The sequence below is a fragment of the Ornithorhynchus anatinus genome, chromosome 10 (assembly GCF_004115215.2).
Source record: "Ornithorhynchus anatinus isolate Pmale09 chromosome 10, mOrnAna1.pri.v4, whole genome shotgun sequence".
NCBI classification, from domain to species: Eukaryota; Metazoa; Chordata; class Mammalia; order Monotremata; family Ornithorhynchidae; genus Ornithorhynchus; species Ornithorhynchus anatinus.
In genome coordinates this window covers 39130319-39156360 of record NC_041737.1, presented here as the reverse complement: position 1 = coordinate 39156360, position 26042 = coordinate 39130319, and the positions used below count along the sequence as shown (strand labels likewise).

Genomic DNA, 26042 nt, shown 5'->3' with positions numbered 1-26042 from the left:
AGGCATCCCAGCCCCAAAGGATCCTGTGTGTCCTCGGGCTGCCTCAGTGTCAGACAGTGGAGATGTTGCCATCTCAAATATCAACTAACCACGATGATATTTTCAAATAAAAACAGAACACGACTCTTTCCGGGTTTGGCAAAATCAGAGTGTCTGCTTTTCTCTTCCTTCTGTCTATCAGCATCTTTAAATTCATCAAGTTACCAGCCCTGGTTGTTTTTCTGTTCCATCTCATAACCTTCTATCTACCACCCCAGTGCTTAACAGATAAAAAGTGCTTAATAAATGCCTGGCACAGATTTACTATTTCAGATGAACATCCCCTCCCACATCAATAAATGAAGAATTTTCACTACCGAAGGAAAGTCTGTGGCAGGTGACTCAAAAGTTAGAATTCAATTAAAAGTTTCTAGAGGGCATTTGTGCAGGGAGAAGTACCAGGCCATTTTTCTTTAGATTTGCTTTCTTGAAATGTGTTTTGGGATACATTAGGGCAGGGCTCTGGGAACTTGGGGCACCAATAAGGAGATGAAAATGGTTCTGGGCACCATGGATAGCAGCAGGGGGCTCCTTTCTATGCCCACATAGTCTCAACCACCACCCCTGCCTCTGATAGAATGCCACTAAGAGTAATTCACCTTCAGAACAGAAGGACAGACAGCTGTCTATACACTTGTTTATATCATAGATATCATTTTAGTGCCTCAGACGCTGTGCTTGGCCAGGGGCCCCCAAGAACACCACTGTGGGTAGTTTCTAAACTGGCCTAAAAATAGATCTCTCGGGAGAGATTCTGGGTGGGTCCCGTCAGATCTCCGCTTTGCTTCTCAGAGCCACTTAATGCATTTCCCCTGACTTCAAAGGGAGCCCCGAGTCGGAATCAGCCCCACAGTGATATCAAGTGAGGTGACAAATAGGCCGGGGCAACACGTGACCACTGGACACAGTTGAGTGTGATGGACAGTTCTTTAGGAAGATGAGCCTCACCAAAAGCCTACTCTGCTTATTCCCAAAGAGAAAATTTTCCTTCAGAACATTCAGATACTTTCACGCAGCGGTGCAGTGGGGAGAAAGGGGACAGACTGAAAGCACCTTGTGGGCAGGGATCGCATCTACGTCAATCAATCAATTGTATTTACTGAGCACCTATTGTGCTTGCTTGGGAGAGTATGATATGACAGAGTTAGTAGACACGTTCCCTGCCCATAGTGAGTTTACTGTGTAAAGGGGAAGGCAAATATAAATATAAATGAATACATACAGACAAGGGCCTAGTTAGGGAAGATCTCAACACCTGCTTTATTACACTGTTTTATTGACTTTTCCCAAGCATGGATGGTAGTGAATAAATACCTTTCATTGATTGTGGATTCGTTGATTGCTATAGCCACTTTTGTATGTGTCTGGGCTGTACACTAGGCCAGTTTTTGTGTCAGGTCTGAGGCCCACCTGAATGGTGCTACCTTCCATTTGTCAGAAACAGAAACTAAGGCCAAGGCCCCATGGAAAGATGAAGAAAAGCTGAAATTAGAACTCTAACTTCCTGATTCTCAGGCCTATAGCCATAGGTCACATAATTTCCTTCAGCATCCCCGCAAGGATGACTGGCTCACTTTCTATCTTGACTTCCCCTCCCTGGCCATTTCTCTCTTCCTCATGTTGACTTCAGAGACTGGACTTCAAAGGTAGGTTAGAAGGAGGATATGTGAGGTGATACTAAGGATGAAAATTGGCCCTTAAGCCAAAGGATGAATGAATCAATTGTACTTATTGAGCATTTATTGTGCCTAGAGCACTGTACTGAGACTTTGGGAGATTACCTTATAACTATGTTGGTAGATATGTTCCCTCCCCAATCAATGGCATTTATCAAGCACTTACTGTGTTTGCTGAGTGCTTACTGTACTGTTTGGAAGAGTACACTATAACAGAGTTGAGACTATAAACTAATTGTGGGCAGGAAATGTGTCTGTTATACTGTTATAATATACTCTCCCAAGTGCTTAATGCAGTGCTCTGCACAAAGTAAGCACTCAATAAACACCATCGATTGATCAAATGGCAGATACGTTGCCTACTCACAATGAGCTTACCATCTAGAGAATTGCCTTTCCACGCAAACATCTTGGTTGCCTAGGTGCCCCTAGCTGGAAAAAGATACAGAGATTCCCCTCTCCCCACTCCTGCCCTCTCTGCATCCTGTTATTCATTCATTCATTCAATAGTATTTATTGAGCGCTTACTATGTGCAGAGCACTGTACTAAGCGATTAGAAGGTACAAATCGGTAACAGATAGAGACAGTCCCTGCTCTTTGACGGGCTTACAGTCTAATCGGGGGAGACAGACAAAAACAGTAGCAGTAAATAGAATCAAGGTGATGTACATCTCATTAACAAAATGAATAGGGTAATGAAAATACATACAGTTGAGTGGACGAGTACAGTGCTGAGGGGAGGGGAAGGGAGAGGGGGAGAAGCAGAGGGAAAGGGGGGAAAAGAGGGCTTAGCTGAGGAGAGGTGAAGGGGGGGTAAAGGGGGAGCAGAGGGAGCAGAGGGAAAAGGGGAGCTCAGTTTGGGAAGGCCTCTTGGAGGAGGTGAGCTTTAAGTAGGGTTTTGAAGAGGGGAAGAGAATTAGTTTGGCGGAGGTGAGGAGGAAGGGCATTCCAGGACCTCTGGAGGACGTGACCCAGGGGTCGACGGCAGGATAGGAGAACGGGGGATGGTGAGGAGGTGGGCGGCAGAGGAGCGGCAAAAGCACTGTACTAAGTGTTTGGGAGTGCGAAACAACAATAAACACATTCCCTGCCCACAGTGGGCTTACAGTTTGACACACATCCCTAATCCCGACAACCACTATCGGGGATTTCTTCTCTCTGCCTTGCATCATGGGCCCTTCCAGTGGATGTCTAGTGTGTGCAGAGCACTGTGCTGAGTGTTTGCTGTATGCAAAGCACTGTGTCTGGTGTCTAGTGTGTGCAGAGAACTTCACTGAGCATATCTAGTATGTGCCAAGCACTGTACTGGGTGTCTATTGTATGCAGAATCTCTGGTAGGACCCACCCTGACAGTGTTGCAGGACTGGAGTCCTGAGAAAGATGTCTATGGCGAAGGAAGAAAATATTTCTTTTCCAAGATCCAGTGGACATTCAGGGTTAACTGCATACTGGCAAACCCATCTCACAGGCATGAGTCAGAGCCCGGGAATCATTTCCAACAATGAGTGAGGATATTTTAGTGGAATTCCTTCTGATTTTCTGTGCTATAATCTATGGAACAGATTGTTTCCCTGGCAGGAATGATTCTGCAGTCCTGTGAGATCAAAGGAATGCATGAACCCTGCTGACATTCCTCAGTCTTCATGGATGCTTTATTAAGAGTCAACAGTTGATGTTGCTCGATTTTTTATGAGAGACATCAAATGCCTTCACGTAACATATTGGCTCTTGAGACTGCAGAGCTGGAACCACAACTTAACTGAAATCTAGCTGTGTGCGTCAAGGAAAGAGATCTGTCACACTGTGTTTGGATAACGTTTGGTCAGTCTGGTCAGTCTCAGGAGACTGGGTCTGGTTAAACACATCTGAAGACATTATTTCTAAATGGTTCATATGGGCACGAGAGAAACACAAAAAAGAGGGCCCCATTTATTATTCTATCACAGTCCGGATATTTCATTTCTAAAGAAGGAATTTCCAGGAAGGAAACTTCCAGGATGGCTGGGATTTTCTTGGCAATCCTGAGGGCTTTCTGTTAGGATGGGGAAGCCTGCCTTCTAATAGGAGGTGGGACCGGTGGTCTGTTTGAGGGACTAAAGGCTATATTTGCCAACCTACTCACTGTACCTTGATCTCATCTATAACAATTGTGGTATTTGTTAAGTGCTCATTATGTGCCAGGCATGCTACATAAGCACAGAGGTGGATGCAAGTAAATAGGGTTGGACACAGTCCCTATCCCATGTGGGCCTCCCAGTCTCAATCCCCATTATACAAATGAGGTAACTGAGGCCCAGAGAAGTGACGTAACTTGCCCAAGGTCACACAGCAGACAAGTGGTGGAACTGGGATCAGAACCCATGACCTTCTGACTCCCAGAGCCCTACTCTATCCACTATGCCATCTCACCACTGACCTTTTGCCCTCATCCTGCCCCTGGCCTGGAACTCCCTCCCTCTTCATATCCAACAGACGATCCCTCTCCCCACCTTCAAAGTCTTATTAAAAGCACATCTCCTCCATTCCTCTTCTCCCATTCTCTTCTCCATCGCCCTTGTACTTGGGTTTGCACCCTTTATTCACCCCATCCTCAGCCCCACAGCACATATGCATGTATTCACAATTCATTCATTTATATTAATGTCTGTCTCCCCTAGACTGTAAACTTCTTTTGGGAAGGGAATGTGTCTACCAACTCTATTCTACTGTATGCTCCCAAGCGCTTAGTAAAATGCTCTGCACACAGTAAGTGCTCAATAAACACGATGGGTCCACTGAAGATGAGTTTGCATCCCTTAGTTTATGGACTGTGTTACAGAGGAAGAGGCATTCCTGCTACTGAGTCAATGACTGGTTTCTGTCCACCACCACCAGGAACACTCTTCCCCACCAAAGGAATGACCGCAGGGTGACTTAGCTTGTTGTGGGCAGGGAACATTTCTACCAACTCTGTTATACTGTCCTCTCCCAAGAGCTTATTACAGTACTCTGCATACAGAAAGTGCTCAATAAATATGATCGATCAATTCACTGTCTCCCCACCCAAAGGTACGGAACAGAGGCACTGGGATGAGGAGGCTTGGTAAAGTCACGAGCAATGATGTGTCTTAGGGAGGGAGGCAAGAGGCAACCTCTCCATGGAGTTCGAAAGAGAGACAGTCCCAGTTTGTAGTTTTTTTCCAGAGAAAGGAGCACAGCTAGAAGGATTACAAGGTGATTATGAGAAGCAGAGAAAGGCAGGAGTAAAGTTTACCCTTGCAGTTCCACTTGGAATAAGTCTTGCCCTGACTAGAGTTCAGCATCACCTTGCAACCTTGGCTCCTTATAAGCAGTGGGGCTTCTGGGGATCCAGGATCATCCTCTAAAGCCCAGCTGATCCAGAGAACTCTGAATTTCTGAGTTTGCACGGCAGTCTGTTGGCAGATGGGGGGAGTAGGTGCAGAGGGCTGAAGAGGGTCCACAGGAGATCAGGGGAGACGGGTCGAGAGTTGGAAATTGGGGCTCTAGAATGAAAGTTCGTTGTACACTGGGAACAGATATACCAACTCTGTAATATCATCCTCTCTCAAGTGCTTAGTACAGTACTCTGTCTAGAATAAGCGCTCAATAAATATGATTAATTGTGGCAATAAAGAAAGGCTCAAGGATAGGGAATTATTTAAGATGAAGATGAAACTCAATCAATGGATTGATTACTTACTGTACTATGCATATTGGGATATGGAGTTTCAATCCTGAAGATAGACCCTATAGAGGTATACTCCCAAGCACATATACACAAGTGCAAATACACCTGATTTCAATGTAGTTCAGAGCATACCCATATATATACACACACCCAAATGGTTTCAATCCAGCTATTAGCACTCATACGCATCAGTTGAACCCACATACGGTTTTAGTCTGGCTAATCTCACTCACATGCGCACACATACACACATGCAAACATACACACACCCACGAGACATATGCATGCATGCATACAGGGTTTTGATCTGGCTAACAGACCCCACCTCTCCGGACAGCTGGCCTCGGCAGCTGCTTAGCTGGGAAGGCAGTGGTGAAAGGCCCTTTCGTTAGTGTCAACGGTCGGTTGAAGAGTGCCCGGGGACAACCAATTGAGCTCAACTGCAAGGGGGTTTGGGATCTTTTTCTACTGGTTCTGTATTTTCAAAATCATTCACTCAGTGGGGCAAGCCCACGGGAGTCTGCTGAGCTCGCTCCCTACTCCGTGCTGAGGGCTGGGTGGCTCAGATGAGAGGCAAAGATCCCACAGACATAGCTGGGACCCTCCTGCCTCCCCACCCCCCAACCACCTTTGCCTTTGCATTTTTGCTTTTAGGGCACTTGTTAAGCACTTACTATATACCAGGCACTGTACTAAGTACTGGGGTAGATACAAGCTAATCAGGTTGAACATAGTCCATGACCCAAGTGGGGCTCACAATCCCCACTTAACAGGACTTTACACTTTACAGAACTGAGGCACAGAGAAGTGAAGTGACTTGCCCAAGGTCATGCAGCAGACAAGCCGCAGAATCAGGAATAGAACCCAGGTCTTTCTGACTCTAAGGCCTGTGTTCTTTCTACCATTCCACACTGCTTCCCTGCTGTACATCTTTTGTTTGGCCCTCCTGACTTGCTTGTCTGCCCCTTCAGCTTTTTCTCTCATCCAGTTTTCTTACATATCCACTAGAGAAGCAACATGGCCTACTGAACAGAGCACAGGCCTGAGAGTCAGAGGACCAAGGTTCTAATTCTGGCTCTATCACTTATCTGCTGTTTGACCTTGGGCAATCCACTTCAAATTCCCTGTACCTCAGTTTCCTCATCTGTAAAACAGGAATTCAATGCCTGTTCTCCCCAGCCTTAGACTTTGAGTCCCATGTGGGATTGGGACTGTGACCTAACTGAATATCTTGGATCTACCCAGAGCTTAGAACAGCACTTGTCATAGAGTAAATGTAAAATCGGTAAAATGGGGATTAAGATGTGAGTCCCTTGTGGGACTTTGTCTAACCCAATTTGCTGGTTTCCACCCCAGTGTTTAGTATAGTGCCCAGCACATAGTAAGCACTTAAAAAAATAAATAAAAATATTCTAGAGGAAACTCAGCATTTTCCAGCCTCCTTTCATCTGGAGAGCTTCCACCACTCTGTGAGCTGGGCACCGAGGAAAGACATATCTGGAGCATGCCTTCTCTTCAGCCAAAATCGCCATGGGGAAATTGCTTATTTTACAAACCTGCAGGCTGGGTCATGAAAGAATCATGAACACTTACCACATGGAGGAAAATAAAAGCGCTTTCATTTTGGGCGGGGGACGAAGACAAAGAGATGTCTTTCCCCTTTGTAGGCCAAGGACTGGTTAGAGGAGTCAGTTGTTTGAGTTGAGTCTTTGAAACACTCCCTGTTTCTGTTCCCTAAAGACCGCCCGTTTCCTGTCTGGAGGGTCTTTTCTTCTGGGCTCCGCCCTTGGATTTTCCTCTTCCTTCACCATCCAAGAGTTTTCTTTAACCTCCTTTGTTTTGATTTCATTCATGTAATATCCATTTAAGAAAACAGATCTCCTCTTTTGACAGGTTGGAGCTCAGCAAAGCATGGGGACAGAACGTGACCAAGATCTCCCCTTGAAAGATTCAGGCAAATGGAAAGCAAGCCCAACTCCCCTTCAGAACACCATCGATCATATCCTAACGTGGACATCCTGTGCTAGGAGCCCTATTAAATTCCCTAAAAAGCCAAGCTCTCTGCCTTGAGAGTTTCCCAAAGAGACTGCCATTTTTCCAAGCACCAAAGGCCTGTGGGTAGTAGAGGGAAGGCGGGGGAGGGGATGGGCAAGGGGCAGTCTCACATCAGGAATTTACATGCCCCTTCCCACTCTCCTCTCCAGAACAACTGTCCATTTTTACAGTCCCTATTCACAAGCTCTCCTCTCCCGCCCCCCACTCGTGGCATGCTAGCATTGAGCTTCTTGAGGGCTGGACGGTTGTCTCTTACTTGACTGCCCTCTTCCGAGCCACAGGACTAAACATCTGCACCAGTCAGCATTCAATCAATACTTAGTGATTGATTTCCTGGAAGGAGGTGAATTGAGGGCTATGACGATTAAAGGTAGAAAACGGGAGTAGGCCGGGATGGCCAAGGGCCACGCAGAGGCAAATCCAGGAGCAAGGTGGGAGTGGTGGGGGTGAGAAGGGGGGATGGGAATCTGTCAGGTTTGGAAACCGTGGAGGCCAGCTGGAGAAGCACTGTGGCCTCGGGGAAAAGCACAGGCTAAAAGTCAGGAGGTCTGGATTTGAATTTCAACTCCACTACTAACATTCTGGGTGATCAGGGCTCAGTTTCCTTATCCATAAAATTGGGGTTGAATACCTGTTTTTCCTCTCCCCTTGACTGTGATACCTGTGTGGGACAGGGACCGTGTCTGATCTGATTGGATTTTATCTACTTCAGTGTTTAGAACAGTGCTCACAAATGCCTTAATAATTTCTATCACAGTGCTTAACGTACAATAAGCACTTAGTAAATACCACTTATTATTATGATTCGCCAGAGGGAAGCCCCCCCACTCTCGAAGACCCAGTTGGGAATGCTAGGCCTTGCCCAGAGCATGATTCCCCCAAACTCTAAACACGCACACACACCTGTGGCAGCTGAGTACCGTTCCTGTGGACCCTGGGCTAGGTTGAAGGGGTCCCTGGATCCCCATAGCTGTTTGGCGACCCCGGCCCCCACTAGTCAGGCTGGGACAAGCTCTCTTGCTTTGAGGTGGGCCTCAGAAATGGTAGTGCCCTCAGCAAGGAAAGGCATAAAGATGAGCAAGCAGGTGGGACCAGACCAAACGTTGCCATGTTCCTTTCCAGAACTTAGCTCGTGGCCCAGAGGAAAGAAGAGGGGAGGCATGAAGACAGGCCACAGGTGAGCCCCCATTTTCGAGCAGGAGAATAGCATCTGACTTTGAGCCTCCTCGCTGAGGCAACAGCTCTGTTGCTGTGATTGAGCACTGGGTCTGATGGCTGTGGAAGGCTGGGGGCCAGGACCCCAAGAAGCCCAGCCCAGCCAAGGCACTGGACAAGGGGCGGCTGTCTAGTGTCGGAGGATGCTCAGGGTCCCGTCTCTCCCCAAGTTTCAACTGGATCCACCCCCCCGACCCAAGCCCAAAGGGTCCGAGGTGGGGCGTGGCTGGGAGGCAGACTCTCTGCTCCATGTTGGGAAGCAGCTGCTGGAGACAGAGGGGGAGCGGCAAGAGGGTGGTGGGCGGGCCGCATCACCGGAGCCACATTTGGGCAAGGAATCAGAGCGGGAAGGAAGTCTGCAGGCTCACTGGCAGCAGTGTTTAGCTGCAGCTACATGCAGTGCCATCCAGGACCGGACCTGGGGGAGAACTCCGGGGCAGGGAACAATGATTTGTGGGCAGTGGGAGGGAAAGGGTGTGAGTGTGTGTGTGTGTTCTGTGTGTTGGGGGAGGGGAGGGAGGGAATGGCTGTGTGTGTGTGTTAGGCTGCTAGGTGCCAGATTCTCCCATCTGAAAGCAGAACACACATTCCCTGGATTGGACATTCAAGGAGGACTGCAGGCTGGTTCCTCCCCAGAGGGCCATGCCTGGAAGGGAGCTGAGAGCCATGTCCCCAGCAGCAGGCAGCCCTCCCTGATCAAATCCGGGCTCATATTTCAACTTCCAGGCCCGCCCTGCCTGTGGGGAGGGGAGGGGGTAAGGAGTCCCCACGACGGCCGCCGCCACCTCTTACCCACCTCAACCCACGCCAGGCCGGGGAATAGGGGAAGCTACAAGGACCTTCCTTCCTCTGGGCCACCGCCCAGCACAGGATGGCTGCCCTGGGCGGGAGTCTACCGAGTCTCTGGTTATGACCTTGAGGGTCCAAGGAGGCTCCACCGAGGTGGGGGGAGGGGTGGGAAAGAGAGCACAAAGACCACCCCAATCCAGGCTTGAAGCCCAAGACTGGCCCCAGGCAGGGCGGAACCCAGGCATCCAGGCATCCAGGCCAGCCTGGGCAGGGCTCCAGGGTTGGAACCTCGTCTTCTAACGCCACCCTGGCCAGAGCGGTCTGAAATCCCAGGGCTGGGTGGGGAGCGGGCCAGTGGGAATTGGCATTTTCCAACGGGAACATTCAGTCCTCCCTGGCCTGTTAGCCAGAGGACGAGACACCCCCCCGCCCCCTTCCCCTTCCCTCTAGAGGCCAGGGGTGAAATCTTTCCCAGCCAGGAGCCCCAGAGAGCTGGTAACTCCCACCTCCACAGCTCCAAAGCTTCGTCGGCCCCCGCAACCCAGCCACACGGCTGTCCCTGTGTCCATCCTGAGCCGGCTCCCGACAGGGGCTGGCGGAGGAGGGAGCGGGCGTGTTGACCTTTCGCTTGGCACAATGGCTGCATTTGGCAGTCTTTTTTTTTAAATGGTATTCGTTAAGTGCTTACTATCTACCAGGCACTGTTCTAAGCACTAGGGTAGACAAGGGGTAATGAACCCACATGGGGTTCACAGTCTTAATCCCCATTTTACAGATGAGGTAACTGAAGCACCCAGAAGTGAAACGACTTGCCCAAGGTCACAAAGCAGACAAGTGAGGGAGCCAGGATTAGAACCCAGGTCCTTCTGACTCCCACACCCGTGCTCTTTCCACTAGGCCACGCTTCTTCTCTTCTTCCTTCTGCTCCTCAGATGTGTGCTCTGGGCAATCTCAAGTAGGCATTTTGAGGGGAGTTTCTCTCTGTACCAAACCAATCCAGTGTTTTTAGCGAAGGGCAGGGAGCGCCTACCTCACCATTCACATCATCGAGACTATGGCCAGGCAGCAAGGTCAATGGCCGCATTATGTAAGGACCGAGAATCTTGGGTTCTGGAAGGAAAATCCGGACATCACCCAGTCTGGTCCACCTGAATTCCCCAGGATCCAGGGCTGAGTTTTATCCAACTGTCAACTGATTTTCCACGCTAGACTGTAAGCTCGTTATGGGCAGGGATTTTATCTGCTAATTCTGTTACATTGTACTCTCCCAAGTGCTTAGTAGAGTGCCCTGCACATAGTAAGAGCTCAATAAATACCACTGATTGGTTGACTGCCAAGGATGGAGGACCTGGGTTCTATCGTGTGAACAATCAGGAAGTTCTACCCCAGATCTCACCTAAATTTTTCTCTCTGTAAACCGAGCACATTTCCTTTGGTCTGCCCTCTTAGGAAAGAAGCAGGCCTTGGAATCTTTGCGTTCGTAACCATCTCCAAGTCCAGCACCTAGAGGGTTAGATTTCAGCACAGCCTTCCTTTATTAATAGTAATTCAAAAAAGTGCAGTATCCACTAAATGATTAGCAAGTGCCAAGCACTGTGTTAGGCACTAGGGAAGAACACTTCAGATCAGTCACAGTCCTTGTCCTGCATGAGACTCATAGACTAAAGGGGAGGGAGAACGAACAGTTAATTCCCATTTTACAGATGAGGAAACTGAGGCACAGATGATAAGTGAGTTGCCCAGGGTCACACAGTAGGCAGGTGGCACATCTGGGATGAGAACCTAGGTCTCTTGGCTCACTGTCCCTTGCTCTTTCCACTAGACTACGCTGCTTTCTCCTTTACAGAACCAAATGCCCTGCCGATGCCAGTTAACTTTTCTGAATGGGATTTGTTCACACCTCACCTCATTACTGAGGAGCTCCTACATCCCTCTTGAAATGCCTGATATGTGACACTTATGGTTTTGGGGGGAGGATGGGCTATATATCCCACTGCTGTTATCGCGCCAAAGCTTCACACTGGCTTTCCTTCTGGGAACCCCTGGGGTGCTGGAATGAAAGCCATGGGGCTATTTTCATCTGATAGCAAGTGCTCCATTACTGGCTTCCTGTGAGACTGTGTCATATGGAGCTTAGCGCCCCCTCTGACCTTCTGTTCTCTTCCTGCCTCCCGAGCCTAGCCGGGTTTTCTTGAATCCAGTTCGGGCCCTCACAGTTATATTAATGGTACTTATTAAGCACGTTCTATGTGCCAGGCATTGCTCTAAGTGCTGGGGTAGATACAACTTAACCAGCTGGACACAGTCCCAAAGGGGGCTCACGTCTTAATCACCAATTTTCAGTTGAGGTAACTGAAGCCCAGAGAAGTGAAGTGACTTGCCCAAAGTGACGCAGCAGGAATGCAGCAGAGCTGGAACTAGAACTCATCTCCTTCTGACTCCTAGGCCCAAGCTCTATCCACTAGGCCATGCTGCTTCTCATAGCTTCTCCTTCTGAGATGGGAGAATCCCATCTGAACCCAGGTACCCAAGCCTCACAGAGAAGTTCCATCGCACCCAGCACCGTTAACAACGCCACCAGCCCAGGATTGATGACTGCAGGACATCATGTGGGCCAGATTCGGAAGCCCCATTGTTGTCTCACTGTGCCCAACCCATAGCTGCACCCCTGTATCCCAGGAAGGAAAGACCTCAAGCTCCTCATCATCTGTCTTCCTTGGGCTTTGGACTAGACTGTAAACTCACTGTGGGCAGGGAATGTGTCTGTTTATTGTTGTACTGTACTCTCCCAAGCACTTAGTACACTGCTCTACATAGAGTAAGTGCTCAATAAATAGGATTGAATGAATGAATTAATGGAGAAGCAGCATGGCCTAGTGGATAGAGCATGGGCCTGGGAATCAGAGGACCTAGGTTCTAATCGCCGCTCTTCCACTGGTCTGTTGTGTGACCTTAGGCAAGTCGCTTGACTTCTCTGTGCCTCAGTTCCCTCATCTGTAAAATGGAGAGTAAGACTGTGAGCTCCGTGTAGGACAGGGACTATGTCCGAACTGATTAACTCTATATACCTTTGAACAGTGTCTGACACAGAGTAAGCACTTAATGAATATTATCATTATTATCTCATCCATCATCTTCTCCTGCACTCCCTAACATGAACACAAACACATAAATTCAGCCAGCCTGGTGCCTGTACCATGGCCCCTTCCCAAGGGATAGGTGATCCAGAGACTGTCTGGTGACCACAAGGAGCCACAATCCCTCAATCAATCGATCAAGTAATCATTGGTATTTATTGGGTGCTTACTATCTGCCAAGCACTATTCTAAGCATTGAGATAGATACAAGGTAGTCGGGTTGGCCACAGTCCCTGTCCCACATAGGATTCACAGTCTTAATCCCCATTATACAGATGATGTAACTGAGGCCCAGAGAAATGAAGTGACTTGTCCAAGGACTTGTGAATGTCCTCTGACTCCCAGACCTGTGCTCCTTTCACTAGGTCACACCATTAGAAAAAACCCCTGCCCCCGAGAAGCTTGTAATGCCCAGCCATCATCACACTCCCAATCTGGTTCCTTTACCCCCAGGAATGGGGCTGTTCTGAGGAGAGGACCCGCTGGAAATAGGATATAGGTGAGCCCTCTCCCGTCACCACTGTTCTGGCTTTGACTCTTTCCTTCTCCCCACAACGTAGGAGGGTGGTAGACACTGCCCTCCCAAGTGGGCAAAGTTTGCCATCTCCCACTCCCCTCGTCTTTCTCCATTAGCTAGCCTCACCCTGGACGTCGGTCCGAGCTGTTGACATTTCTGCAAAGGCTGCACTGGGGGTCCAGGTCTAGGATGGCACCTGATCGGTGCTCCCGATGGCTCCCACCCTCTTTCACTACGCCCAGATGCCACCTTCACGATCAGCTGTTGGGATCAGGAGCTGGGAAGGAGAAGTTCAATGGGAAAGGACGGAGGGAGGGCAGAGTTAAGGTTACTGAAGCCGCCCCTTGCTGGGCTGGTGGGGAGAAACTGCCAGCTCCTGGAAATGGGCCTGAGAAAGGCAGAATCACCCTCTGGACCTGCTGGTTTGCTCCACCCAACTCCTCTCTGCTCTGGATCACAACCCCACCAAGTGTCTGCCTGGGACTCCTTCACCCAGAGGTGAATGTTGGGAATTTGGGCCTTGGGGAAGTGTGGAAGCAAAAAAAAAAAAAGTAGCAGGTACAAGCTGCAGGTTCCTGGATGTGCAGTCTTTGTTGGGCCACTAGTCCTCCTAAAATACTGCCTCCTCCAGGAAGTCTTTCCTGATTATTTTCTACCACCCCAAGATATATTAATCCAACATCTACCCCTAGCAGCTATGTATTTCTACTCATCCTTAGCTCTCATGTACCTTTGTATATTCAATTGCATATACAATTACTTATTGTGATAGTCAATCTGACACATTTTCTCTACTCTTTTTTTTTGGTATTTTTAAGCACTTGCTATGTGTCAAGCACTGCTCTAAGTGCTGGGGCAGATACAAGGTAATTGGATCAGGAATAGTCCCTGTCTCACATAGGTCTCAAAGTCTAAGCACTGAATCTCCATTTTACAGTTGAGGAAACTAAGGCACCGAGAAGTTACCTGTCTTCCACAAGACCACAGCAGGCAAGTGGCAGAGGCGCATTAGAATCCAGGTCCTCTAACTCCTGGGCCCATAGGTCACCCGACTCCCAATCTGATCCTTGTTCTTCCTATGCTCACATTTTTTTTGTCTCTCTTTTGTATGTCTGCCTCCCCTGTTAGACCGTAAGCAGCCTGAGGGCAGGGAATATTCTCTGCTTTTGTTACACTTTTCCGAACCCTTAGTACAGTGTGTGAACTTGGTCAGAACTCAATAAATATCAATTATTAATACTGCCACTAGAGGGAACGTGAGGGATACAGAGAGGAGAGTTAGAAGTTCCATGACCCATCCCTAACAATGTCTATTTCCTCCTTCCATAATCTAGCAGGACAGTAGACCCTGCCTTCCTCGGAAAGTCTCTCATCTCCCCCGACCTGCTCCCAGCCTTTCTCCATCATCTAGTCTCCAACAGCCCGTCTCCATCACCCTTTCTCCGGGCATTGGTCGGGTCTGACGGCACATTTCTGCAAAGGCTGAACTGGTGGGCCAGATCTAGATTGGCACCTGACTAGAGTTCTCAGTGACTCTCACCCTTTTCCATAATTCCCGAATGCCCCCTCCGCTCTCTGCTGTTGGGGCCAGGAGCTGGGCATAGTTTTATACAGGGAAAATCATCACACAGTTGCCAGTTTCACTGACAGACTGGCGTCTGGTCTGGGTGAATCGAGGGGCTGACCCAAGGCTGCGCGGCTCAGAGATTGATGTTCTAATATTGTTCATCAGTGCTGGGTGGGTGTTGGAATCAGTCAGTCATTCGGTCCTATTTATTGAGTGCTTACTCTGTGCAGAACACTGTACTAAGTGCTTGGGAGAATGCAATATAACAAAAACCAGACTCATTCTCTGCCTATTACCAGCTTATAGTCTAGAGGATTGGAGAGTCCAGAGTCCACTGGGGAAATTCAGGAGGGATTGTTTAGCAGAGGTTTGGAGGTGGAATGGGACTTTTTAAATGGTATTTAAGCACTTATTATGTGCTAGGCACTTCACTAAGCACTGAGGTAGATACAAGCTACTTGGGTTGGACACAGTCCATAGCCCACATGGGGCTTACAGTCTTAATCGCCATTTTAAGATGAGGTAACACGCACGGAGAAGTTAAAGTGACTTGTCCAAGTTCACATAGACAAGTGGCAGAGCAGGAATTAGAATCCAGGTCCTCTGACTCCTACGCCTCTGCTCTTTCCATTAGGCCATGCTGCTATTCTCCTTCCTATTTAGGCTGTGAGGCCCCCATGAGACAGGAAGGCAACCATCACACAATTCCTCTGACTCCCCCTCTAGACTGTAAGCTTATTTTTTATGGAATCTGTTAAGCACTTATGGTGTGCCAGGCACTATACTAAGCGCTGGGGTAGATACAAGCTAATCAGTTTCATCACAGCCCATGTCCCATATGGGGCTCACAGTGTTAATCTCCATTTTATAGATGCGGTAACTGAAGCAGGGAAGTTAAGTGACTCCCCCAAGGTCAAAGTGTGCTCTTTGTGACAGGAAATGTGTCACCAACCGTGTTGCATTGTACTCTCCTAAGCATTTAGCACCATGCTCTTCACAGAGTAAGCACTCAATAAATACCATAAGTTGATTGACTGATTTTGATGCTCCTGTCGGAGGCGATCCTGACCCAGACTGGATGTGGGTCTGATCTAGGAATGGTGTTGCTTGAGGCCTGGGGGTTTTGATGCAGGGGAACATTTAACCCTTTGATGAACCTGTTGTCCCCTAAGGGGGCAGGTAGAAAGGAAAGAATTGGGCTCAGGGGGTTTATGTGTGTTCTCTCTCAGTTCAACGTGGGACACCTGTAATTCTGGCCCTGTGGCTGATTCCAATCCAGGATTCCTTTGAGCCTCTAAGGGGCCCATAAATAAATCAGAGTATTTCCTCTGTTTGTGCAATATTTTTGCTAGTACACTCCATCACTATTGAGGCATCCCTTATATTTTTTAGGGGGCCAGCCTGACAGGGAAAGAGGGCAGAAAAATGGGTTAGAGACCTCATCCCCCTGAAATATCCCTTATCCCTTCCTCCCTCCAATGGCTCTCCAAGTGTTAACCAGAACAATCAGATTCAGCATCCAATGGAGAGAAATGGGATGTGAAGTGACTTGCCCAGATTGCAGGATTAGTCAGTGGATGAGCAGCAGGGGTAGCCAATGAAGGCTAGTCAACTCCCAAACCATGGCCCCTGGGCCCCAGGGGATCAGAATGGGAGAAAGCCTTCAGGCCTCCAACCCAAATAATTACTGGCAAAATCCAATCGTGCTCTATGTCTTGTCCTGCTGAGCCAATCCAAGTCGTGCCACGGATGACCAGAGTAATGACATCGTTGAAAAAACATCTCATACCATATCCTTTAGCGAGTCCTTGGAGCAATTAGTGGGCTTTGGGAAAGGCACTGGAGGGTCTGTTCCTTTCTCTTGGTATTTGTGTCAGGGAACACCTAATCAAACTGCAGAGGGCTGGAGAGGAAATCCTGGAACTCAACATTCAGTTTCTCCGCTGGGTATTGACAGGTGGACCCTCTCTCCGGTCTCTGGACTGTGCGTTTATACTCCTCCCAGGACAGACTTCCATCAGAAGGCCCTTTGATTCAAATCCTTGTTATGTGCTTCTCTCTGTGCTTCCCCCTCAGCCCACATTCTTTGAGATTAACACAGTTTCCAGCACCCAAAGTCAGCAATTTTCTGAGGAGAGATGGATGAACCACATCTCAATGTTTTTCACCTTAAGAGATGCAGTTCATCCTGTATTTCTTCCCAATCCCAGGTCCTCATCTGAAGCATCCTGTTCTGCCCAGAATGTTAGACACACCCTTGCGACAGCAGGCTTTTTTTAATGCTATGTGTAAAGTGCTTACTATGTGCGCTGGGATAGGTTCAAGCTAATTGAGTTGGACACAGTCCATATCTTGCATGGGGTTCACAGTTTAAGTACGCAGGAGAATGGGTATGTAAGCCCTTCGTTGCAGTTGAAGAAACTGAGGCACCAGAGTTAATGCACTTACCCAAGGTCACACAGCAAGCAATTGGCAGAGTTCATTCATTCAGTCATTCAATCATACGTATTAATAATAATGTTGGTATTTGTTAAGCGCTTACTATGTGCCGAGCACTGTTCTAAGCGCTGGGGTAGACACAGGGGAATCAGGTTGTCCCACGTGGGGCTCACAGTCTTAATCCCCATTTTACAGATGAGGGAACTGAGGCACCGAGAAGTTAAGTGACTTGGCCAAAGTCATACGTATTGAGCGCTTCCTGTACACAAAGCACTGTAGTAAGTGCTTGGGAGAGTACAACAGATACATACGTTGTTCAGAACAACCTCACAGTCTAGGCGGAGAGTGAGATTAGAACCTAGATTTTCTGACCCCCAGGCCCGTGCTCTTTCCACTAGGCTACCTTAACTGCAGTCACTCCATTTTGGTAAGGCTTTTCTTGGAGATGGGATTTCAGATCTCAAGTATTTTCCTGGGATTTGGAAAACAATTAAATAAACCTATAGGTTAGGTTTTGACTGTAACTTGATCTCATTTCACATTCAAATTGCCATAGGGCAGAGTAATACATTCTCCCTCTCCCTACCATACACACTTGAAAACCTACATTAAAAATGATTTCTACGCCTTTCTCCAGTGTCATGAAGGGCCTCCCTTAGTTAACCTGCTAATTCACACTGGTTTAACAGAGATCAAAAATTGCCCCTTAGGGAAAGTATGCTTCCTCTGATCAGAAAACAACGGTCAACTTGGGACATCTTTGCAGGTTACAATAGTGAAAACAAGAGGCGTTTCTCACTTGAAAGATTGGGGCAGTTCCTGTGAAAAGCAGGAAGTGTTACATTCTGTGCAGGTGCAAATCTGTTCTACCAGTTAATTCCCTGGGTGTTTCCATGGTAGATTTGCTTGTGCAGATTTCCTTTAAGAAAAAAAAAGTTCAACCCATTTCCCCCTACCCCAAACAATGGTTCGTGGAAAACTCTACTATTTCAGGTTTCCCAAGCTAACACATTAATAGTTCAGTTGACTGCACTTTGTACTTTCAAAGCACTTTTTTTTGTGAAACCAGTCAACAGAAAGACCTCAGTGGGAAGGATGCCAACATTGTTCTCCCCATTTCATTGAGGAGGAAACTGAGGCCTGGAGGTCACGGGCCTTTCGTGAAGTCCCTTGGTGATCTGGGACTGCCTGTTAGTGTGCCCCAGGCACCTTCCATCGGTGAGCATGGGGCTGGGACAGGTTGTTGGCAGGCTTGAGGGAGGTGGTTTAGTGGATAGAGCATGGGCCTGAGAGTTGGCAGGACCTGGATTTAAGTTACAGCTCTGTGCTGTGTGACCTTGGGGAAGTCACTTCTCCATGGCTCAGTCACCTCTTCTGTAAAATGAGGACTGAATGTGAACCCACATGGGACATGGACTGTGTCCAACCTAATTAGCTTGTCTCTAAACCAGAGTTTAGGATAGTTTCCAACACATAGTAAGGGCTTAATACCATTTTTTTAAAAAAAGTGTCCAGATACAGTGAGTGGCACAAGAGGGTTATCCCAGCAACCTCAGGGTGAGAGTTCAGGTTGTGAGGCCTGGGTGGTTCCAGGTAAACCAAATTGGTCTGGGGCCCTCTCCCGGGGGTATGGGGGGTGTCTCATAGGGGTAGGGTCTGGATCCCTAGAGGCCCCATTTATTCAGAGCTCAGGGGTGGGTCTGTATCAAACCGATGAACTCCTACCCCTCCAATACCATTAGGTGTTATGAAAGCTACAAATCCCAGAATACTTTGGGCCCTAAACCAAAAGTGGCCCGGATGCGCCAGCCCAGTCATGGACATCCAAGCTTTTCCACTGAACAAGAGCAGCTGGGGGAGCTAATGCACAATGAGTTGACCAGTTTGGCTGGGCTGTTTTCCTGCTCGGTATGACCAAGACTGCTCCACACACTGGTCCCCTGACTTGTGCTGGAATAAAACTGTTGAGAGAGGGGCTCATTCAGTGAACCCTGGTGGACGCCGCCACATGATCAGCCTGTCTCGTTTTCTTAATCAGACAGAGCTTTAGTGTCACACGTGGACCTCAGATAGCTCTGTTTTCAGCTCAAATGGGGACCCTTTCCACTTAGCTACTGGTGCTGCCATATTTCCAACATGATTTACCAATCACGATCAACCTCAAATGCCAGGGCAAAGTTACCAACAATGAGGTGCTGTAATGTCGCCAGCTCACGCCCACAGAGCCCAAGCTTCCAGCAACACAGCTTTCCAGGGCAGATGGTGTTAAAAGAATGGATGAGCTAAGGGTATCCAAGCAGCCAGTGCACAGTGAACTGAATGGGCAGACCATACAAGCTGGGCAGGCAGAGCAAATGATGTCAAGTCAATCAATGGTATTTACTGAACACTTACTATTTGCAGAGCAATACAACAGAGTTGGCTGACACATTCCTTGCTCACGAACTCACAATCTAGAGGAAGATGGGTAAAGCCCAGTCAGTCTCAAGCAACGCGACAAAGCAGAAGATGGAAGACCAGCCCAGCGTAGACCACCCTGACAGGGTGGTCACAGGGGACCGGGGAAAGGCTTCATGAGCAAAGACTTTGTTAATTTCCCCTGATCAGGATACTGAGAAAGCATCAAAGAGAGACAGACCTGGGAACACAATTTGGAAGGGGAGCAGCATGGTGTAGTGTTAGAAGGTCATGGGTTCCAATACCATTTCTGCCACTTGTCTGCTGTGTGGCCTTAGGCAAATCACTTCACTTCTTTGTGCCTCAGTTACTTCATCTGTAAAATGGGGATGAAGACTGGGAGCACCTTGCGGGACAGGAACTGTGTCCAACTCGATTTTGCTTGTATCCACCCCAGCGCTTCGTACAGTGCCTGGCACATAGTATTTAACAAATACCATAATTATTATTTATTATTATTAAGGGATTGTCAGTTACACTTCCACCTTTCCTGCCACCCCTATATGCAGAGATGGGTTCTCACCACCAGTCGCTTTCATCTTCAAACAGGAATATGAATATGCAAATATAAGCATGAATTCCTTTCCAGCATCCCACACCCTCAAAATTCTGGGGTCTGCAGGGGGTCTGTCTGTGGCCTAGTTGAAAGAACTCGGGCCTGGGAGTCAGAGGATCTGGATTCTAATCCCAGCTCTGCCACTTGCCTGCTGGGTGACCTTAGACGAGTCACTTCTGCCTCAGTTCCTTATCTTTAAAATGGGGATTAAAACTGTGAGCTCCATGTGGGACATGTCCAATTTGAATAACTTGCATCAACCCAAGTGCTTGATACAGTGTCTGACACATAGTTAAGTGCTGTAAATTCATTAAGGGTAGGGAATGTGTCTAATTCTGTTGGATTTTATTCTCCTAAGCATTTAGTCCAGTGCTCTGCACACAGTAAGTGCCCAATAAATGCCACTGATTGATGCATTAATCCCTGCAGGCATGAAGACTGAACATTTATTACCAAGACTGCTGGTGTTTGAAAGTGAGGATAGTTTCTGGAAGTGGTGAGGGGACTTACGACTGTCTTACCCATGTAATCAATCAACAGTGTTATTTTGGACTATTGAATTAATAATTTCTTGTTCAATATGATCTAGTGGAAATAGACCATTGTCTGCCCACCTGCCTGCTGGGTGACCTTAGTCAAGTCACTTTCCTTCTCTCCACCTCAGTTTCCTCAACTGTAAAATGAGGACTCGATACCTGTTCTCTCTCTTTCTAAGACTGTGAGTCCCGTATGGGACAGGCATTGTGTCCAATCTAATTATCTTGTATTTATTCCAATGCCTGGAACAGAGCTTGGCACATAGTAAGTGCTGAACAAACACCACAATTATCATTATTCTTACTGTCTTATGTGTTCATTGACTCCTGCTCAAGTTTATAAACCCTTAGTGGGCTGGGTACTGGATCTGAATGGATTATTTTGTAACAACCCCTGAATTTAGGTCAGGGCATGGCACGTAGGAAGCATTTAACAAATACCCTAATTAACCCCATAAAGAGATACCTATGTGCACTCAACCCCCAGGAGAGGAGCACATGCATTTCCAAAGCTTTAGTATAGAGACATGGGAATTGCATTCTTCACTCAACTTTCAAGGGTGAATCCACTCATTTTTAAACAACAAAAAAGGGAAAATAAATATAATCTCACCCTTACATCTTTTCAGTAATTCCCCACTCCTGCTTAGCTTCTACTCTGGGTAACAACAATAACATTTGCTAAAAACTGTGCAAAGTGCTAAGGTAGATATAGTAAAACCAGATCTGAGACAGTCTCTGTCCCACATGGAGCTCACACTTTAAGGTGGAGGAAAACATACATTTTAATCCTTATTTTACAGATGAGAAAACTAAGGTTCGGAGAAGTCAACTGGCTTTCCCAAGGTTACACAGGAGAAGCAGCGTGGCTCAGTGGAAAGAGCACGGACTTTGGAGTCAGGGCTCATGAGTTCGAATCCCGGCTCTGCCACTTGTCGGCTGTGTGACTGTGGGCAAGTCACTTAACTTCTCTGTGCCTCAGTTACCTCATCTGTAAAATGGGGATTAAGACTGTGAGCCCCACGTGGGACAACCTGATTCCCCTATGTCTACCCCAGCGCTTAGAACAGTGCTCGGCACATAGTAAGCGCTTAACAAATACCAACATTATTATTATTATTATTATTAAATGGTGGAGTCAGATTTAGAACCCAGGTCATCTGATTCCTATTACTGTGCTCTTTCCACTGAGCTACAAGGCTTCAGCACTTCTTTGCTTTCTAGATTTGCCTTGGGGAGCTGGAATTCTTTGGCACAGTCCTTCCTACTCAAATCGCATCTACTCCGGGAGGCCTTCCCTGACTCATCTCTCACCTCCTCACTCTATTTCCCTCCTCACCTATGGATTAGAGTCCTTGCCACCTATGCCTTTAGGTACTCAGCCCACTCATCACTGACATATGTACCTTTAAAACTCTGTTGCTTCCTACCGGTAATAACTGGTACCGGTTATTTTATTATCTGCTTTCCTTGCTAGATTGCAAACTCCTTAAGGATAGTGACAGTGTCTACTAACGTCACTGTACTCTCCCAAGCACTTAATATAGAGGTCTGCATAGAGCGAATGCTCAAAAACCACTATTGCTTGATTGCACAGTCTCCAAGGGCATGATCTCTGCTCTGATTTCCTGGGATAACCACAGTGGGGTGAATCTAGGGAGCAGATTCTTTCACGGTCCTCCAAAAGACATAATTCACCCTCCAAGGATTGGGCTATTCCTTATAGCAAAAGTCAGAGCCAGAAAGGTAGCCGCGAGATTCCGCTTTCTGTGGTACTTGGTATGCTAAGCTTTCCTGTTGGGAACTCACCCCATTAAAAGAAATGTTAGAGCGTAAATTCTCCTCTCATGAACTAGGCTGCATCCTCAGGGTTCTCTCTTGTGGGGAAAGAAATTGAAGAGGTTTCGTCTTTCAGGGAAGTATTGATGGCAACCTCAACGTGAATCCTTTGAAAGGCTGACTGCTGCCAGGTATTCCACAGGGAGGAAAGAAGAGTGGACACAAAACTATAGGCTGAGTGGGCCAGCTATCCCGACTTTGGCAGGATGCCCCTGAAATTTAAAGCCCTTTCCTGACACCTCATACAGATTCTTTTGCTTTTTTCAGAGTATAGAAAGTCAAACTTGTACCGTGGCTATTGGCTCTTTAAAATCAGATGGTGGGAGAGAAGTAGCGTGGCTCAGTGGAAAGAGCCCGGGCCTGGGAGTCAGGGGTCGTGGGTTTGAATCCTGGCTCCGCCACTTGTCAGCTATGTGACTGTGGGCAAGTCACTTCACTTCTCTGGGCCTCAGAGACCTCATCTGGAAAATGGGGATGAAGACTAAGCCCCACGGGAGGCAACCTGATTACCCTGTATCTACCCCAGTGCTTAAAACAGTGCTCTGCACATAGTAAGCGCTTAACAAATACCAATATCATCATGAAAGGTGTCTCCACCTTGGCTAATGGGAAGGGTGGCACAGGGAGGAGTGTGTCTACCAGCTGCTATATTGTACTGTCCCAAGAGCTTAGGACAGTGCTCTGCACACAGAAAGTGCTCAATAAATACAAATGATTCACTGAGGGAGAAGCAGGGCCATCAGTGGAGAGGGAGGAGCTGGCGAAGATGCTTTGCGGGAGGAATCCCATAGGCTTAGGAAGTGAGGCTGCCTCCATCAGCTCAGTGTACACGGCCACTGCGGCAGTCCAATACCTGTAACCCTCTCTGCATACTCCACCGCTCTCCCTCAAGCAGAAGCGAAGGAAGAAGTTGTTCCAGCCCAACTGACCTGTCCGGGGCTAAAGGCGCTGCTGTTTGGGTCAACTTGGAAGGGCCGCAGAAAGTGAATGAACACTCTCTCCTTCCTTTCCACCTCCACCTAACTCCTTTCCCCTTCCCCTGTCTCGTTCCATCCCACCTGTTTCCCTCTGGCCACTCTCTCTTTTGGGCTCACTCCCTCTAGGCTCTGCCCTCATCCTGTTCCCTTCTACCCTCCAGAGATCATCAATCATCATTAATTATATAAATTGAGCACTATGTGCAGAGCACTGTATTAAGTGCTTAGGAGAGTACAATACAACAGTTAGTAGACACGATCCCTGCCCATAACGAGCTTACAGTCTAGAGGGGGAGACAGGCATTATTATGAATAAATCATTTTTAATATATTATTTAAAGGTATGTACATGAGTGCTGGGGGGAGTGGGACTAGTATCAAATGCCCAAAGGTCACAGACTGAAGTACATAAGTGGTAGTCAGAATTCTGGTCAACTCTCTCCAGGCCCGGGCACTGCATTCCACTTGGGGGATGCCGCAATAAAGCCTGCTCAGCATTCAGTGACAGAGTTACACAAAACACTTTCCCAATCAGAGAGGCCAGTAGGGGCTAAACATGCAAATGCCCATTTGGTGGACATTTTAATAACTAAAAACTCATCACCAAAGAATTAAGGTATTAGTTGGAATCAAGGCTCAGGACATACCCTTTGAGGACTGGTTCTAATTCTGATGTGCCCTTGGATTTTTCTGAGAAGCATCCATTCAATCCTGGAAGTGGACTCTATTTCATCTGCATAATGAGTTGATCGAAAAGGTTACGTAGTTGTTTTGTACAATCTTGACCATCAACCAAACCACTGGGAAAAAATGCAGTTCTTCCCTGAATGTCCAAGTACCCAAACCTTGGGCATACAGTTGTCCTAAGGATCTTGGTTCAGCTCACCCTCAGAAGTGATCATCGAAAACAAATGGAAATTATCCACACCAGATTGGAGGAGGTAATTTTATCCCCAAACTGATTCATTTGCTGAAATGATCCATTTACAGAAATCATTGCTAGGTCTCACTGGCTATATTAGTAGTCTTCTAAATGATGATAGAATTATGATACTTTTTCCATCAGGACAAAAAAAAGTTAAAACTTGGCTGCTGGTGCTGTTACACAGGAAAATATGCAACTGTGAAAAAATAGCTATGAATCATTCTTAGGATGTCGATGCACAGGAGTTTTGTTATTTGGAGAATATAACTCTTAAGCTGCAGAACATAGAATTAAGCCAAAAAGCACAAGGGTCACAAGAGTGTTGAAAACTAAAATTAGGTAAAAGACCCTTTGCTTCACAGGCACAGTTTATGACCTTCAGCGCTTTCCCGGCCAACGAGCAAACATTACTTATAGATACAGTGAAGAAGCCACCAGCCACTTATACAAGAAAGAGGGCAGTAATGATTTCTGACCTACTGATTTCTGATTAACACTGGCTTAATTTTCATAGGCAGAGCAGTTGCCCCTTGGTACACAAGACTCCCAACTCAAGCGCTTCTTAACGGTGCATAATCTGTCGCCCTGAATTCCATGCAAAAATGTGCGATGGAGAGTCTTTACCTGGTTTATACAGATCGCCTGACTCCCCAGTTATTGAGCCAAATTAAGTCAAGAACTTTTTGACTGAGTTTGCAATGGCCTCAGTGGCCCCTCTTGGTGTTTCCTTGATTGACGCCGTGGCCTGAGGGTCTTGGAAGGTTCCTTTTGCCCCCTTTCCCTACAGCCAGTTTGCCTGGCCTCTGGATACTGCTACTACTGATAATAATAATGTGGGATTTGGTAAGGGCTTCCCGTGTTCCAGGCACTGTACTAAGCTCTGGGTATAGACAGAATGATGGAGGCAAGGGTAGGTCTGGGGACTGAAAAGGTCTTGATTCTATTTAGTTGCCATTGTTTTTACGAGATGTTCTTCCCCTTGACTCTATTTATTGCCATTGTTCTTGTCTGTCCGTCTCCCCCGATTAGACTGTAAGCCCGTCAAACGGCAGGGACTGTCTCTATCTGTTGCCGACTTGTTCATTCCAAGCGCTTAGTACAGTGCTCTGCACATAGTAAGCACTCAATAAATACTATTGAATGAAAAGGTCAAAACTGTTGTTTCTGATCCAACTTGTCACAATTAAGATTTTGCAGATACTTGATTTAAATACCCTTAGCACTCACATTTATCAACTGATGAGCTTTACTGAGAGTGGAGAAAGTACAACAGAATTGTTAGACACTATCCCTGCCCACGACACACTTACATTCATTCCACTTATTCCTTTTTGTGCTTGTTGTTATCTGTTGTAGTTACCTCATCTGTAAAATGAGGATTAAGACTGTGAGCCCCATGTGGGACAAGCTGCTTCCCTTGAATCTACCCCAGTGCTTAGAACAGCACTTGGCACATAGTAGGTGCTTAATAATAGTATTTGTTATTTTCTCTTTTGTTCCATTTGTAATTATATAAACTTGGTCTTATTACCCTATTGATAGTAAGCTCCTTGAAGGCAGATACTATGCCTCATTTGTATTGTTTACTCCCAGTTGTCTACTACAATTGCTCTACACCTAGGAGGAGCT

General features: G+C 47.3%; 1 protein-coding gene across 2 annotated transcripts in view; it reads right to left on the bottom strand.

The window, feature by feature from the left end:
* CAV1 (caveolin 1) overlaps positions 1-26042 on the bottom strand; it is a 38239-nt gene that overhangs the window by 4559 nt on the left and 7638 nt on the right.